Below are 16,339 nucleotides of genomic sequence, written 5' to 3'. Positions count from 1 at the left end.
GCTGTGGAGTTTGATTAGGTCCCATTTGTCTAATTTGGCTTTTGTTGTCAATGCTTTTGGTGTTCATAGGCTACTACTTAATGTTAGTTAAGAATCTTGCACATATGGTGTTGACCAGAAAACTAATTGACAGAGTTTTTTAGTAGAGTAGTAAGTTAGCATAAATTCACTGGAAAATAGTTTTCAATATGCCTAACTTATTGATAATGTATCTAATGTCATCTTTGTCTATAAAAATAGTCAATTATAAATTTACAGGGGACAATAATCACTTTTAAAGTAAATTACTGTTCAATTATAGTCTCAAATAGGAGGTACTATCTTCCTGTAGAAAAAAATATTAAATATATGTATAAATCACTGATTATATATTAAATATAAATCAGCAATTAGCAAAAAATGTGTGTGTGTATATATACATATATGCATGTATATATACCTATGTATGTATATGTATGTGTGTGTGTGTATATATATATACACACACACACATATATATATACACACACACATACATATACATACATATATATAATCTCCAAAGTATATACTCATTCATATTTATTGATTCTTTGTGTGTGTATATATATATCTACACACACACACACACACATACTTCTATATAATCTCCAAAGTGTATACTCATCCGTTACTGACTCTTTGAAGTCATTATAAAAACTTCTCAGGTGTTTATAATGACTTCAAAGAATCAATAATAGCATATATGCAAATAAAAATAAATTATTAAAATATCAGGAATTTCTGAAAGAGAAACAAATATTTCCCTTCTATGGTAAAAGTACAAGACGTACTTATGTTAGAAATTATGTTATCAGTGCATTGGTTTATATTATTAATGAATAAGTAAATTATTTTCCAGAAGAATGACTGGGTGGCAATTGCAAATGCACACATTTTTTTGGTACAATGCTATTTTACGGATTGATTAGCAGTCCTTATGGGCATTTGAAACTAGGTCAGTAATTTAATGGGCATAACATCGTCTGTATTAGAGTGTTCAAGAAATTGTCTTTAATATGCAAACTTTCTATTAGAAATTTTCTTTAATGTGCAAAGTTATTTACTTCCTTTTTGTAAACTATCTTTATTTTTAGCTGGAAATAAGATGGTTTTTATTACCATTAACAAATTTATATAATTAGAGTACTAGCTTTATGGGAACTAAGCTCATGATTTTAAAACATTTTTTTTCTACTCTTGCATAACTATAAATAAAAATTAAAATACATATTAATTGGTAAGGTTGATTATGAGAAAATTTTTACTTATAAAGCAGTTTTAGTTTCCAAGGAAGAAACTAAAAATGGTTTAACTTATTAATTATCACCCTCAGTTCTAAACAGGAAAATTCTTGCTATGGCAAGTTACTCATAAGTACTAGAGTTAGAATAGTAAAGCAGAAGTTAGAATTAACTTGCCATGGCAAGAATTTTCCTGTTTAGAACTGAGTAGAAACTCATAAGTACTAGAGTTAGAGGAGTAAAGCAAAAGTACTTTGAGCCTGGAAACAAGTTGGTCACACCAACGCTTGGTGTGACCATGCGTTACAATGGGATGGAAACAACTAGTCCCCCAACCACATGTAGCTAGAAAGAGACTTAAGCAGATGTGAAGGATGAGTGAATTTTCCTTTTAGATGGAGATCATAGTAGGCTATAATTTCCACAGTCATTCAGAGAAATTTTTTCCTCATCTCTTAATTGCAATAACTTAGGCAGCTCAAAAGTAGTGTTGTTTTATTGCCCTTCATGAAATTCACAGGTTTCATAGCACTCTTTCTATCAAATTATCAGCCTTGTACTTAGAGAGAGTAGCATGACGAAGTGAATAAAGTAATGACCTGGGAATTTAGCAGTTAGTCATATGTTCACCTGTCTACCTGGATCAGACATGGAGAAACAGATAAAAAGACAGAATCCTGCTCTCAAAGAGCTCATAATTCCATTTTGGTCATTTGAGTTTAGAGAAGTTATTTAACACAATGGGTTCTCTATTGGTATAGAGGGCCTTTTATTATAAATAGCATATCTATTTGATTTACCATCTAAATCAGGACATTTTTGAGAATGGAAGGGGGAGCCATTGACAGTAACTTTGTAAAAATAGTATAAAATAAGAATGGCCTGGCCAGGCCAGAATATGTGATTATCTTCATTGTAGATCATCAGTAAGGTTCCTTTCTATTCTAACATCCTTTGCATTTCAATATAATCCTAAAGCTTCTCTCATCGGCAAAAACAAATATAAAAAGATGTGATACAACACTTTTCATTCCCACTCTCCCCCCTGCCCCCAAGTAGTATACTGTTGATAGTAATCACATAGACCTCTGAAAAGTTAATCTTCCCCATGTGATCTTTGATTTCAGATTGACTTTCCTAAACCTTTTGCTAAACCAGTTCTTCTATCCTGCTTCTACCCAGCTCTGCAGGTACTATTGGTGGGGAAGATACATATCGGATTTCAGGTCCTAAGGAAGAAGGATAAAATGGTTTAATAGTATTAATATATTTTTGCCCTGAGTGAACAATTCTTGCTACAACTTAATTTTCATGTTCTCTAATCCAACCACAGTGCTTATTGATGGGAGCAAAGTTACACTGAATCTAGAACAAGATGATCATACCCACAGTCAGGATGGGAACGGAAAGATAATTGCCCACTCACTACATATAGCTGAAAAGAGATATAAGGCAGATGTCATAGAAGGGGGAATTTCTTTACATGGGCCAAGATAATACTAAACGACTATTTGTGTAGTTATCTACAGCACCTTCCTCCTCAACTGAAATCAGAATATACTTTGTCTGTTCAGGAGTGGTGATGTCATTGTGTTCTTCGGTAAAATTCCCAAAAGAGAGATGTTGCCACTTTCCCTTTTGTTCTCCTAAATAGTGCAATGATGTTATCTATCTCATAGGTCTCTACACATTTTTTAAAGGGCCAATGTGATGAGGTGAATTTAATTTGTCTTTTTTAATAAACTTTTGCTAAACCCGGTATTTTTAGACTGAGTCTTATTGGGTGGCTATTTTATTTTACTTGATCCTCCCATAATGGAGCTCTTCTTCCTTTCTACAAATATATTCCCAGATCTTAGTACCAGGATCAGAATTAGCTACCTAGACCCCACACCCACTACATTTGCCCCTGTTCACTAGTACTTCCTCAGGTTTGTTACTGCTCCTCTTTTAAGTTTCTAATACATGGAAAAGGACATACCAAGAGATGACAAACATAACCAAATAAGGAAGTACACTGGGAAAAATTATTTTTTTTAAATATAAAGACTATGCTTTATAGGGGGTTGAATTTAATTCTGTGACATTTATCCTATAGAGAAACAACTGTATGTCATCTATGAATCTAGAGAAGATGACCATACCCATATTCAAGATGGGGATTTGTCCTATAGAGAAATAAGACGATTGATGCTGTATGTGGGTGTTGCATGTACCAATGTGATTTTGTCAGTATTGTAGGCAGAGATAGGAGGATTTATGTTAAAATTGAAACTCTTAAGTTTTAAATATTATTGTTGGAAATATCTTTGTAACATATATATTTTAAGAGAATTAGGTCCAAACATCCAACCAAAGGCATACATTATCTGCTATACTTAAATATAGAAAACTATAAATATAAACTTTAAAGCAAAATTTGCCTGTTTTTTCCTCAAGTGAACTTTAATATTTGAACTTTCTTCTATTTGGGAATAAATATGCTGCTAGCACATTAGCAGTTCCAAATTAAAAATTGTGTTTCAGAATAATTTATGAACTCTTCTAGACCAGGGAAACATTTGTTTTAAAGAAAGAAAAAAATGCGATCTTTTTTACCAAATTTCCACTTTAAGAAATTTATACACTATTTTATCTTAAATTTGTATGCCACTCTTACTTTACATTTAAGATGAAAAAGTTGTCATTTCATAGATCAACAATGAAATGTAAATACTCTACCTCTAAATATAATTATAACAACGTTATGATTATATTTTATAATAATGACAATGGTAATAATGATGGTAATAAAATAATATTGATGATGATAATGGAAACATTTATAGACAACTAAGTGCCAGACATATTTCCAAGCACTTTCTTTACATAAATTTATATAATCCTCACAACGGACCTATGGCATATACATAATATTATTGCATCTTGTAGATGAGGAATTTGAGACACAGAGAAGTTACATAACTTACTGGAGGTTCGAGAGCGGGGGTAGAGCTGGGCTATATGTCATATTAATTCTAATTCTAAGGATGATATAAACAGATTGATATGTAGATTGTAGAGAATTTCTAAGTCAGAGTTATTTAGATACTGAAAATTATCAATAGTTTTGGCTTAAAAGGACTTTGGGATTTTAAGTAACCAACTTGGAACTCATCATTGACCATGATGTCATGTACACATAATATACAAATTCTTATTCTTCAGGGAGTCATAACATATTCAGATGCTTGAATTTTAGCCATAGTTCAAAATGAAAAGTAACCACAAAGTGGATAAATATAGTCTTTTGGCACAACAGAGATCATTTTAGAGACGTTTTCATTCTCATTTAAGCTTTCCTGTGAAATATGGAGGATCAAGAAATAAAATACAAGATGATTCACTTAGAAAAATTAAAACCTTAGAAAACATTGTATGACTACCATATATAAGAAGTATACTAGCCATCATTTCTTCTTGATTTGGAACGCAAAAGAAATTTATAGACTCTTCTCAAAGATTGTGGTAAATTTAAAAATAAGCATACAGAGAAATTGTTTCTACCCTCTGAAGTTACCTTCGTGTGTTTTTCTTTCCCTGTCTTCTCTAGGAGCCACACATTCTATAAAATATTTAAATGTTAATTCTCTGTGCTCCAAGTTCTTTGCCCTTGATTCTGTTGATTTCCTTTTTAATGCTACTTAGTTCATATTAAGCTGCTTTCCCCCCAGAGCATTCATTACCTATTTGTCACTAGCAAACTAGCTATTACTTAACAACCCTTCATTTCTATCAGCCAAGTAGAAAAAAAAATTTAAGGAAATTAAAAAGTTTTTTAGATGTTGGTTTTCTCTATGATGCATATTTACTAAATGAGGAATGACATCCCATTTATCTTTAAAATTAATTAGCAAAAAGAAAATAAAAACTCCTGTAATATTACCACCCAGAAATACCATTGATAATCTTTTTCCTATGATTGTATGTGTTATTTGATGCACTGAAAAATATTTCTAATTAGTTTTATTTTCTTAAGTCCTTCTTTTCAATATAATAGAAGAGATATGTTCTAAGAGTTCTTCTTAAGACACTTCATTCACAAACTAATTTGTTGGAAAGAAAGTTATCAAAATGAATTAGATTTAATTATGTCTAACACTTTTTTCTCCATCTCTACTTTTTTCTCCATCCCTCATTTCTTGAGATTTTATACTTATTTTTTCTAAAGGTAATGAACAGATTCATAAAGTATATGAGATGTTCCCATAAGGATTAAAAACATTTATATCAGTGCTTTTTATCTTTATGCATAGGTTTAAATGTCATCATTCTTTTCAGACATATAAAAATGCTCTTGCCAGACAAACTGTGCATCCAAAAATGACTGTGATATGTGACTGTACTTTCAAAGTGTTTCATAGCTGGAAAGGATGCCCTGTTGAAGTCTTGTAATTACTCCTCAGATTTCCTGTTATGTATTTTCTTCCTGCCTACTAATGCTTTATTTAAAATTTTTTTAAATTTGTTTTTCAGAAAAATTGCTTTGAGTTAACAAATTCCAAGACCATAATGGCCAATATTTTTATTAAATGTCATTAGTAGGTTCACTTTTTAAACTATTTCAAAACACAGTGATAGCTATTCATAGTGGTTGTTTTTGAGAGAGGCCCTAGAAAGAGAAAAGGAGACATCATATTTAATAATATTTTAATTTTCTAACACGTGTATTATTTTCTATATTTTATTTGTAAAATGTCTATGACTCTCTGGAAACTGGCGTTTTTCATTTTGTCTTATTTAAATGAAAATTTTAAAGGCCTGTGCTGAAATTGCTGTTTCTTGGAATCTTCGCCTCCAGTACAGCAAAGCTTATACCACACAGCAGTGCCTACTGTAAAGGCAGATCATTGGCACTTTTGCCAATGGCAAGTGAAAAATCAAATTAACTAGGCATGTATATGGCATTTTAACACAGAATAAGTAAGTTTATGCATTAGTAGGTGTCAACAGAAATATATTAAGTGAGGGTAGACAATACATTTTTAAAGCAGCAGAAATAAAAATAGTTGACATTTATCAAGTCTTTCTTAAGTGCTCTAAGCACTTTACAAATGTTAGCTCATCTAATCTACATAACAATTTTGTTTTTTCTGTTAAGGAAGTAATTTTTTTTCTATTTTATTATCTATTAGGTTTTGGGGTATGTATATTTGTGTGTTTGAATCTGTTTTACAGATTAAAAAATGGAAACTCAAGAGACTTTAAATAACTTAAATTCTACAACCAATAAGTGACAGAACGGGATATTCAATCACAGATCTCTCTGGCTCCAAACATCATATTTATGTTTAGTCCACTGTTTTCATGAGAAAAGCCATGCAATAAAACACTAGATGTGGAGATTTCAAAGATAATGGAAGCTTTAAAGATGTCTTTCAAATTTTATTTTCTACTATTTGGGGACATGGATCAGATACAACATTTGCATTAAGGACTAAGCCCTTTTTTTAATTACAGTTTTCTTCAAATTAATGCCATTTGTCATTGATTCCAGAAATAAACATATTCTTTCTATAAAATCTGAGATTATCTTAAATCTTTTTTTATAGATACATAATATTTTACATATTTATGGAGCACATGTGAGTGTTTGTTACATGCATGTAATATATAATGATCAAGTCAGGGTATTTGGGGTATCCGTGTCCTTGAGTATTTATCATTTCTATGTGTTGGTGTCATTTCAAGTACTGTTTTCTAGTTACTTTAAAATATACAAAATATTATTGCTAAGTGTAGTCACTCTAGTCTGCTATCAATCATTAGAAGATATCTTTTCTACCTAACTGTATTTTAGTACCCATCAACCAACCTCTCTTCATAAGCCCCTCCTACCCACTCACTCTTCCCTATCTCTGGTGTCTATCATTCTATTCTCTATGTCCATGAGCTAAGTTTTTTAGCTCCCATGTGTGAGTGAGAACATGTAGTACTTGTATCCTAAATATTTTCTTCTCCTGCAATAAGGATTTGCTTTTTTTAAAAAAAAAAAGTGTTTGCATTAACAAATTCTTCAAAATGAATAGAACAAATCTTTTTGAAATTTTCTTTTATATAGAATCCTTTACTTAGTACTATGATCCTCAAAATTATGATAACTAATATCATTGCTTTAACAGATTAATCAATAAAATCCCTGTGCATAACCTGTGCACCTGTAAGTTGCTATTAAGTTATTACAACTTAGAGAGCTGACCTCCTTTGTGGGACTAATAGCTCCTGTATTGAGAGAAGGAATAGACTACCAAGGGCAAAGAGAAGGTGTACTTCCTGTAGATTGGGTTCAAACAGATCTGGACAAACCTTTTTGGGGAGGCACTTGAGAGGATTCAGACTTGAAACAGTGAATTAAATTAATCCTTAACGTCCTTCCAACTCATAATTTCTGTCATCTACTGACTCTATTTGAATAGGGAAGCCAAACAAGTAGTAACTTCCTTCCTTTACATGAGAGATGTAACCCTTACTTTTGATGCATCAGCGTATTTTAGAAGCACTCCTGATGAAAGTAGCTGAGATTGTGTTTTCATTTGTGTATCACTGCAGTGTGTGTTACAGGATTGTACTTAGTATTTTTATCTTTTCAGAGCAGTGCCAGATATGCATATTTGCAGACAGAAAGCTTCATCACTTTTGAATTTGTCCTTGAAAGGATATCTGCCTAGAATCATTTTTCTGCTTTAAAAATTTACATAGTTGGCCATCAATAGCAGCTGCTACTTCTCTAACAGAGAATAACTATAGAGTCTTCAAAGTATCAGAGGCATCAAAAAGAACACCCCCATGCCACTCTTTGGAATACTTTTATTAGATTTATCTTTGAAAGTCAGAATGATTATCAGCTTACTGTTCATCCTACTAAAGTAAAGTGTTCTTTGTTTAAAGTTTTGTGCCTCTCTTTCATTTTTCCAGACAATTATATGCCGTAATTTTCTTTTTGTAGTCATAGTTGTTTTCAAATAAGTTCATGAGCGCCAGGCGCGGTGGCTCACGCCTGTAATCCCAGCACTTTGGGAGGCTGAGGCGGGCAGATCACCTGAAGTCAGAAGTTCGAGATCAAATAAGTTCATGATGTTGATCATGGAGTTCTAAGGTATACAATTCTACTCCGAATGACTAATTTCACTTCAGAAAAGAGCTGTTAGCTTCAAAAATGATAAAGTCTACTTAATGATATCTCGAAAGTGTCATAAGCAGAAGAATGGCGATGAGTTTTATATTGTCATAGTCTTGGCCCTGTGTTCTCTTGGTATATTATGAAGTAGCTTCACAGCCATTCCATTTGTTTTTAGCTCATTTATGGGAATACAAAAAATAAGAAAATACTGAATCTATATAGAAATTTTCAAGATATGTGAATCTTCTCTCTTGCAGTATCACAGAATGATTCTTGATCATTTAAGCATTTAAAAGTGATGTTTTATGAAAGCCTGTCTCCTAGCTGGATAGAAATCACCAATCCCCACCTATAGATATCTTTTCTAAATATACTCGCAAAGTAGAGTGCATCATTTGTTAAGTCTTGTAAGTGAAGGAGATATTCAGACATGTAATTGGAATGCAAAGGGAAAATTTACCATAGTAGTTTGAAAATTGCCATTGCAATGAGAAACAAGGTCAAAATGTTGGCAGTTATAATATAACCAAGCATTTTTTCATTTACCAGACACTTACTTAGTGGTAAACAACATATAGAGAATAAGAATTATAAAGATGATGAAGACTCATTAACTGCCTTCAAAGATGTCACAATTAATTAGGAAAGCTGTCAAGAGAGAGATGGACTTGTAGCCAGGGATGGTGGTGCATGCCTGTTGTCTCAGCTACTCAGGAGGCTGAGGCAGGACGATTCCTTGAGCCCAAAAGCTCGAGTCTGTAGAGCACGATGATTGCACCTGCAAATAGCCACTGCACTCCAGCTGGCCAACATACCTAGACACTGTTTCTTTAAAAAGAGAGAGAGAGAGAGAGAGAGAGAGAGAGTCGTGTGAAGTTAGAGCCACACAAGAAGGAACCAAGACTCAGGATTGCAGCCATCTGCCCTGGGGAAGAGTCAGCGAAGATAGAGAGGCTGAATCATTAAAGTATTATCCAGGCAAATAAAGAAGGGAAGAACACTAGAGACATTTTAAGAAAACATGGTACATTTTGGAAACTAAAGGCCATTTGGCAACTAACTCAGGGTTAAGTGAGAGCATGCTGAGTCGTCAGGCTGAAAGGGAGGGGTCAGAGTTTCAATCAGAGAGCAAAGGTTACCTTTCTAATTTAAAAGGACTCCATTTTGATTTTCTAAATGTAATAAACTGAAAGGCAGTGAACCTAAAGGCAGGAAGACCTTTTGCAAAGCAGTTGCACTAGCCCAGGTGATGAAGAATGAGGCCACACTGTGGCCGTGGCAATGAAAAAGAGGCACAACAGTAAGAAAGGATTAGGTGGCAGAACTGATGGATTCTGAATACTAGAGGTCCAAATGAGTAAGATTTAATCCTTATTCTCAATGCATTATCACACTAGCAAGGAAAACATGTAAAGCTACCAACCTTATTATGCAATGTTATATTCAAAGTGCTATATTCACAGTAGAGTTTTTATCCTGTGAGTCCTAGTGAGAAATACAGGAAACTTTTCTCTGGGAAAGTTTTCAACAACTGGGAGAGTTTCAGTCCCATTTATTCTTGTTGTGGATGATCAGAAAAGGAAAGAACATAAGATTAGAAAATACTAAGATGCAGTTGATAAAGCAGATGGCAGAGAGAAGACATTTTTTCAGTGAAGAAAGATGAAGGAAAGGAAACCCTGGCCCCAGAACTGTAGTCTGGCAACTTCTGTGAGGAGGAAGAGAGCCAGAGATGTGTGGAGCAAGCTGACAACATCTGCTTTGGCACCGAGTGACGCTGGCCAACAGCACCAAACTACAGTGTCATTCTGGGTATCGGGGTGTATATTTGAGAAGTGCCTGCCAAGAGTAGCAAATTTCCCAAAATCTTCCATCTCATACATCTACATTACTCTGCATTTCTGTGATTTCTGCAGGATCTAGGTGGCAGAGGTATACAAGTCTAAGTTATGAAGTGGAAGCCATAATACCTAAATGCAGAACCAAGCACAAAAAGGGAAAACACACACAAATACTTACATATACATCATTTGCAGCAAAGCAAAATTAATTTACCAACATCCTGTGAGACGGTAGGGAAGAGACATTCTGAAGTTTCTAGCAAATAAAGAAAGATATTACTGGGAATTAATAATGGTATCCATTGTAACTAACTTAAAAGTATGTAAAGGGGCATTTGTATTATCTACCTTTAATGTGCTGGCTTTTTCTTTTAGCAGATATAAAAATATGTATAAGGGATTTCTTGGTTCACTTCTGACCTGCTCTCTCTAAATTTTTTCTCTCTCAGGTCTTTTGTGAAAATTACAGATTCTATAGACCTTTATTCTAAGAGTTTTATATGTGCATATTTATGTGGAAACCCAGAAGTGTAAGGAATTCATTTTTCCGAAAAAGGAATATAGGGGAGTGGGGAGTAATGCAAGGGGGAGTGATATTTGAATTGGTACTTGGGAATAAGAGGGATTTCACCAAGGAGGCAAGAGCAGAAAGGAATACTAGGCAGAGTTAATGGTCTCCTAGAAAATGCGTAGCATGTTCAGGAATAGCAAGTAGCAGTTTAAGGTGGCAAGACATAGGCTGGCTGAGACTGAGAGAAAGGGATAAGCACAAAGCCAGAATTATCAGTCAGGGCTATTCTGTGAAAGGCTTCAGTGAACTTTGTTGGACAACCCAACTTAATTTTTGCCAGAAGTTAGATTTAAAACATCAGGAATGAGTGAGGCCTGCTAAAATTGGAGTTGTTATTTTCCTCTCAAAGATGGTAGTAATTGCTGAATTTTTGAGAGTTGGTAGAACAGCCCTGAAGGGTTCCATTATTCCCATGAAAATTAGTAGTTCTTGTGGTAAGGAAATGTTTTAGGAATTGTTGATAATAGGTATGTCAACAACTTCCAATTGCATAATGCCCCTAGAAAGATCCAAATCTTTTTCATGTGTTTTCTCTCATATTCCAAAAATAGCATTGGCAAATGTTCAGAGAAGGCAGAAGTTTACCAGAACATACTCTTTAAAACCCAGCTCACCCCTTTATGGAAGCAATCTTAGACAAATCTCTTGCATGTCATTCAGACTATAGTACTCGACTTTGGTGTCCATATGCATCAAGTTATGAATCGTATGTGTGTTTAGAAAAAAAGAAAACCTTTTTTGTTCTTTCTGTAACTTGCTCAAGTACTATAATTTGACCTGAGTCACAATTATGCTGCTCACCTTTCTTTTAGTCAAAATTTTTACTTCCACATCCTTATTATCATTTCCATAAGGGATTAAGAAACAGCAAACATGGAACTGAAATTCTTCACTGTTTAAAAAAAAAAACATAAATTCATGAATGACATTGAAGATAAAAAGTACTGCTATTTATGGGCCTTAAGTTCATCCTCCCTCCCCATAAAGTCAAATCCACACATCATTCCAGCAAGGACCTTAACAAAGTTAAATAATACAAGTGAGAAGGTCTTAAACCATGGAAAATGTCATTATTGTTTTAATCAAATCAGATATTAAAACTGAAGTCTGGTGAGAGTTAGATGACATAGTTCACTAAGGGAATAGAGGACCTTTTGCTAACTGGTTATTTAGAGTTTTCCCTAAATTAATGTTGATTATGTTTCAAATTCCAAACCTTGCTCATGCACCAAAATATAATATAATGCCTGTCCTTTCCCCTGACTACTAACTTACCAAGAGAGAGAAAGTTAGTAATGGTCAAATTTTCCCACAGCTTAGTTGGAGGGCTTAGTAGTAGAAAATAAATGAGGGGCTTGGGTTTCCCTCAGTTTGGCAAGCCTAGAGCCTATAGTAAAAGTTCAGAAACAATAATACCCTATGTTACCAAGGAACAGGATGGAGTCAGTTTGATTGTGTAACTCCAGGACACCCTGTGTTATGTGTCTTTCACTTTATTCGTTACTGCCAATAGCATCATGTTGTGTGGTTCTGGAATAGATTCTATATAGGGTACCTGAAGGTCCTTCCCATACCCTGCCAACCAAACAGCCAGTGCTATTTTTATATAGAGCCAGGCAACATATAATTTCCATGACTGTTACTTAGAATGAGTTGGCAAGTTCAAACCAGATTTTATGAACATGGCTGGCATTGTCAGTAAAGTCTGGAAGTTGAGCAAAGTTAATTTTTCTCAAATGGATGAAGGGTTTTTTTAAGCATTTGTATGATAGTTTTGTAAAATTTGTGAAAAAATATATTAGATCAATGTTTTAGGCTATGTATCAACCAAAGATCATTTTTATTCATGATCTCTCCTGAATTAAATTAAATTTCAAGATGTGAAGCTATTTCTGTTGTCTTCAAAGAACGAATTTGGGATGTATTCAGAGCTTCTTTTTATATGCTTAAATAAAGCATGTAAAGCATGAGTATCAGGGCATCTGTTCTGTTGGTAAGCATAGATATTTTCATTCTGATTATTTATTTTCACTCCAGAGTATCAAGACAATGCAAGACTATAAAACTTACCAGTGATACTTCTCTCTATTCACTCCCTTGATCATCACAGACAGCCCAAGCTGTAAGGAACTTTACGGATCATTCCCTTTACTTCACAAATGAAGAAATTAATATCAAGGAAAGTCAAAAAGAAAAAAAAAAAAAGCAATTAATACTTAGAGAAAACAGTGGACTTTCTCCTTCCCAAGTTTACATAGCAGGTTAATAAAAGAACTAGATCAAATGGAATTTCTATTTCTATGTCCTTGAGGAATCGCCACACTGTCTTCCACAATGGTTGAACTAATTTACACTCCCACCAACAGTGCAAAAGTGTTCCTGTTTCTCCACATCCTCTCCAGCATCTGCTGTTTCCAGATTTTTTAATGTTCGCCATTCTTACCGGCGTGAGATGGTATCTCAATGTAGTTTTGATTTGCATTTCTCTGATGACCAGTGATGATGAGCATTTTTTCATATGTTTGTTGGCCTCACGTATGTCTTCTTTTGTAAAGTGTCTGTTCATATCCTTTGCCCACTTTTGAATGGGCTTGTTAGTTTTTTTCTTGTAAATCTGCTTTAGTTCTTTGTAAATTTTGGATATCAGCCCTTTGTCAGATGGGTAAACTGCAAAAATTTTTTCCCATTCTGTTGGTTGCCGATTCACTCTAATGATTGTTTCTTTTGCTGTGCAGAAGCTGTGGAGTTTGATTAGGTCCCATTTGTCTATTTTGGCTTTTGTTGTCAATGCTTTTGGTGTTTTGGTCATGAAGTCCTTGCCTACACCTACGTCCTGAATGGTTTTGCCTAGATTTTCTTCTAGGGTTTTTATGGTGTTAGGTCTTATATTTAAGTCTTTAATCCATCTGGAGTTAATTCTAGTGTAAGGTGTCAGGAAGGGGTCCAGCTTCTGCTTTCTGCACATGGCTAGCCAGCTTTCCCAACACCATTTATTGAACAGGGAATCCTTTCCCCATTGCTTGTTTTTGTTTGGTTTGTCAAAGATCAGATGGTTGTAGATATGTTGTGTTGCCTCCGAGACCTCTGTTCTGTTCCATTTGACCCAGCAATCCCATTACTGGGTATGTATCCAAAGGATTACAAATCGTTCTACTATAAGGACACGTGTACACGAATGTTCATTGCAGCACTGTTTACAATAGCAAAGACCTGGAACCAACCCAAATGCCCATCGACGATAGACTGGATAGGGAAAATGTGGCACATATACACCATGGAATATTATGCAGCCATCAAAAACGATGAGTTTGGGGCCTTTGTGGGGACATGGATGAACCTGGAAACCATCATTCTCAGCAAACTGACAGAAGAGCAGAAGATCAAACACCGCATGTTCTCACTCATAGGCGGGTGTTGAACAGTGAGAACACATGGACACAGGGAGGGGAGCACTACACACTGGGGTCAGTTGGGGGGAAATAGGGGAGGGACGGTGGGGGGTGGGAAGCTGGGGGGAGATAGCAGGGGGAGAAATGCCAGATGTAGGTGATGGGGAGGAAGGCAGCAAATCACACTGCCACGTGTGTTCCTATGCAACAATTTTGCATGTTCTTCACATGTACCCCAAAACCTAAAACGCAATAAAATAAATGGGGAAAAAAAAAATAAATAAAAAAATAAAATAACTAGAATCAAAACCCAAATCTCCTGCAGTCTGTTACATTATTTCTTCTCTGCTGACAGAATAGTAAATGCATCTCCTTTTATTTTCCTGTTTCTACATTTGGAGCCCAGTTCTCCTTTGGTGAGTTACTGAAAGCAAGTGTAAAATACAGTTTATTCCCTAAACTAAGAGAGAGATCCCAGTCTATGTTTTCAAGATCTGGCCTGTTAACACAGAAATGTATTTTTATTACATTCAAAAGAGAGAACACAGTAATTGTAAAAACACTTTATTCCCCTAATTCAGTACCCTCCCACACAGCTTCCTGCACACATACATTCTTTCCTGGTAAAAAGATGGAAGCAAGTGGGTCACCTATTGAGATAATTGTCCAGATACTTAAAACATACTTTAGATGATAGATTCAAAAGTGCATGTGTGCTTTTGAGAGATTTATGTCATATGACCTAGAAGAATTTCAATGTAAATTTTTTTGTAATTTCTTTCCTCTTGTGATAAACATTATCATTCCAAAGGGACAAAAAACATATTCTACTAGAATGTTTACTTCCATTATTTTATGTAAAAAATATCTTTGTCTTATATAATCTTATTAAGCATATGGAAATATGTCAGACTACTTTTTTATTGTAGATAAAATTATTTCTAAATATAAACATGTGTTCTTTTAATGACCGTCAAACTCATTCCAAGGATGCATTTCAGTTTGTAGCCATGTGCATATTATTTTTAGAGAGCTTTTAACTCTGAATCACTTTTCGTCTTAACCAATCATCAAATAAGAAATGTCTAATGCATTAAATGACAAATCAATTGTTCCTATTTTAGAGAATCAAAGAAAAGATAGTATGATTAAAAAGTGAAGACTTGGCTCACACTTGTAATCCCAGCACTTTGGGAAGCTGAAGCAGGACGATCACTTGAGTCCAGGAGTTTGAGACCACCCTGGGCAACACAGCAAGACCCTGCTTCTAAAAATAAAAAATAAAAAAATTATCCAGGCATAGTTTGGCATGCCTGCAGTCCCTGCTACTCAGGAGGTTGAGGTGGGAGGATCATGAGTCCAGGAGTTCAAGGATGCAGTGAGCTGTGATTGCACTACTGCCTTCCAGCCTGGGTGACAGAGTGAGACCCTGTCTCAAAGAAAAAAAATGAAGACTTAAAAATAATTATCTGCTGTTTTGTACTTTAGTATTGCCATGTTGGTTTTGGCAGATCACTTATTTGAAAGTCATTTTAAATAAAAGGGAATCCAAATACAGAATAACTCCATCAGAAATCAGAATATAGCTTCCTTGGTAGAGTTAGTGACTGAAAGTGGCTCCACAGGTGCTTCTGGATGCCAGTAATGCTCTACCTTCTTAGGTACTGGTTACACATGTGTACAGAGCTGACATATTTATGTGGACATTTTAGTATGTATTTTAATTCAAAGTAAAAAAATTAAGAGGCCAAAATTAAGTCTGTGAAATTTGCCCTGTACAATATACAATGTGGGACTGATAGTATTGTGTACTCTTTATTATTGGATTCCAAATTTAAAAGAATAGGCCAGGCATGGTGGCTCACGCCTGTAATCCCAGTACTTTGGGAGGCTGAGGTGGGTGGATCACCCGAGGTTGGGAGTTTGAGACAAGCCTGACCAACATGGAGAAACCCATCTCTACTAAAAATACAAAATTATCCAGGAGCGGTGGCGCATGCCTGTAATCCCAGCTACTCAGGAAGGCTGAGGCAGGAGAATCGCTTGAACCTGGGAGCAGAGGTTGTGGTAAACTGAGATTGTGCCACTGCACTCCAGCCTGGGCAACAAGAGCAAAA

At 34.8% G+C, this 16,339-nt stretch overlaps 1 protein-coding gene across 5 annotated transcripts in view; it reads left to right on the top strand.

Moving 5' to 3' along the window:
- Positions 1-16,339, top strand: part of VWA8 (von Willebrand factor A domain containing 8) — a 386,591-nt gene that overhangs the window by 240,653 nt on the left and 129,599 nt on the right. The gene's annotated exons all lie outside the window — the stretch shown is intronic.

This window comes from Cebus imitator, unplaced genomic scaffold (genome assembly GCF_001604975.1).
Source record: "Cebus imitator isolate Cc_AM_T3 unplaced genomic scaffold, Cebus_imitator-1.0 Scaffold314, whole genome shotgun sequence".
Taxonomy (NCBI): domain Eukaryota; kingdom Metazoa; phylum Chordata; class Mammalia; order Primates; family Cebidae; genus Cebus; species Cebus imitator.
The sequence above is the reverse complement of the archived record's forward strand: the minus strand, read 5'-3'. Positions and strand labels throughout refer to the sequence as shown.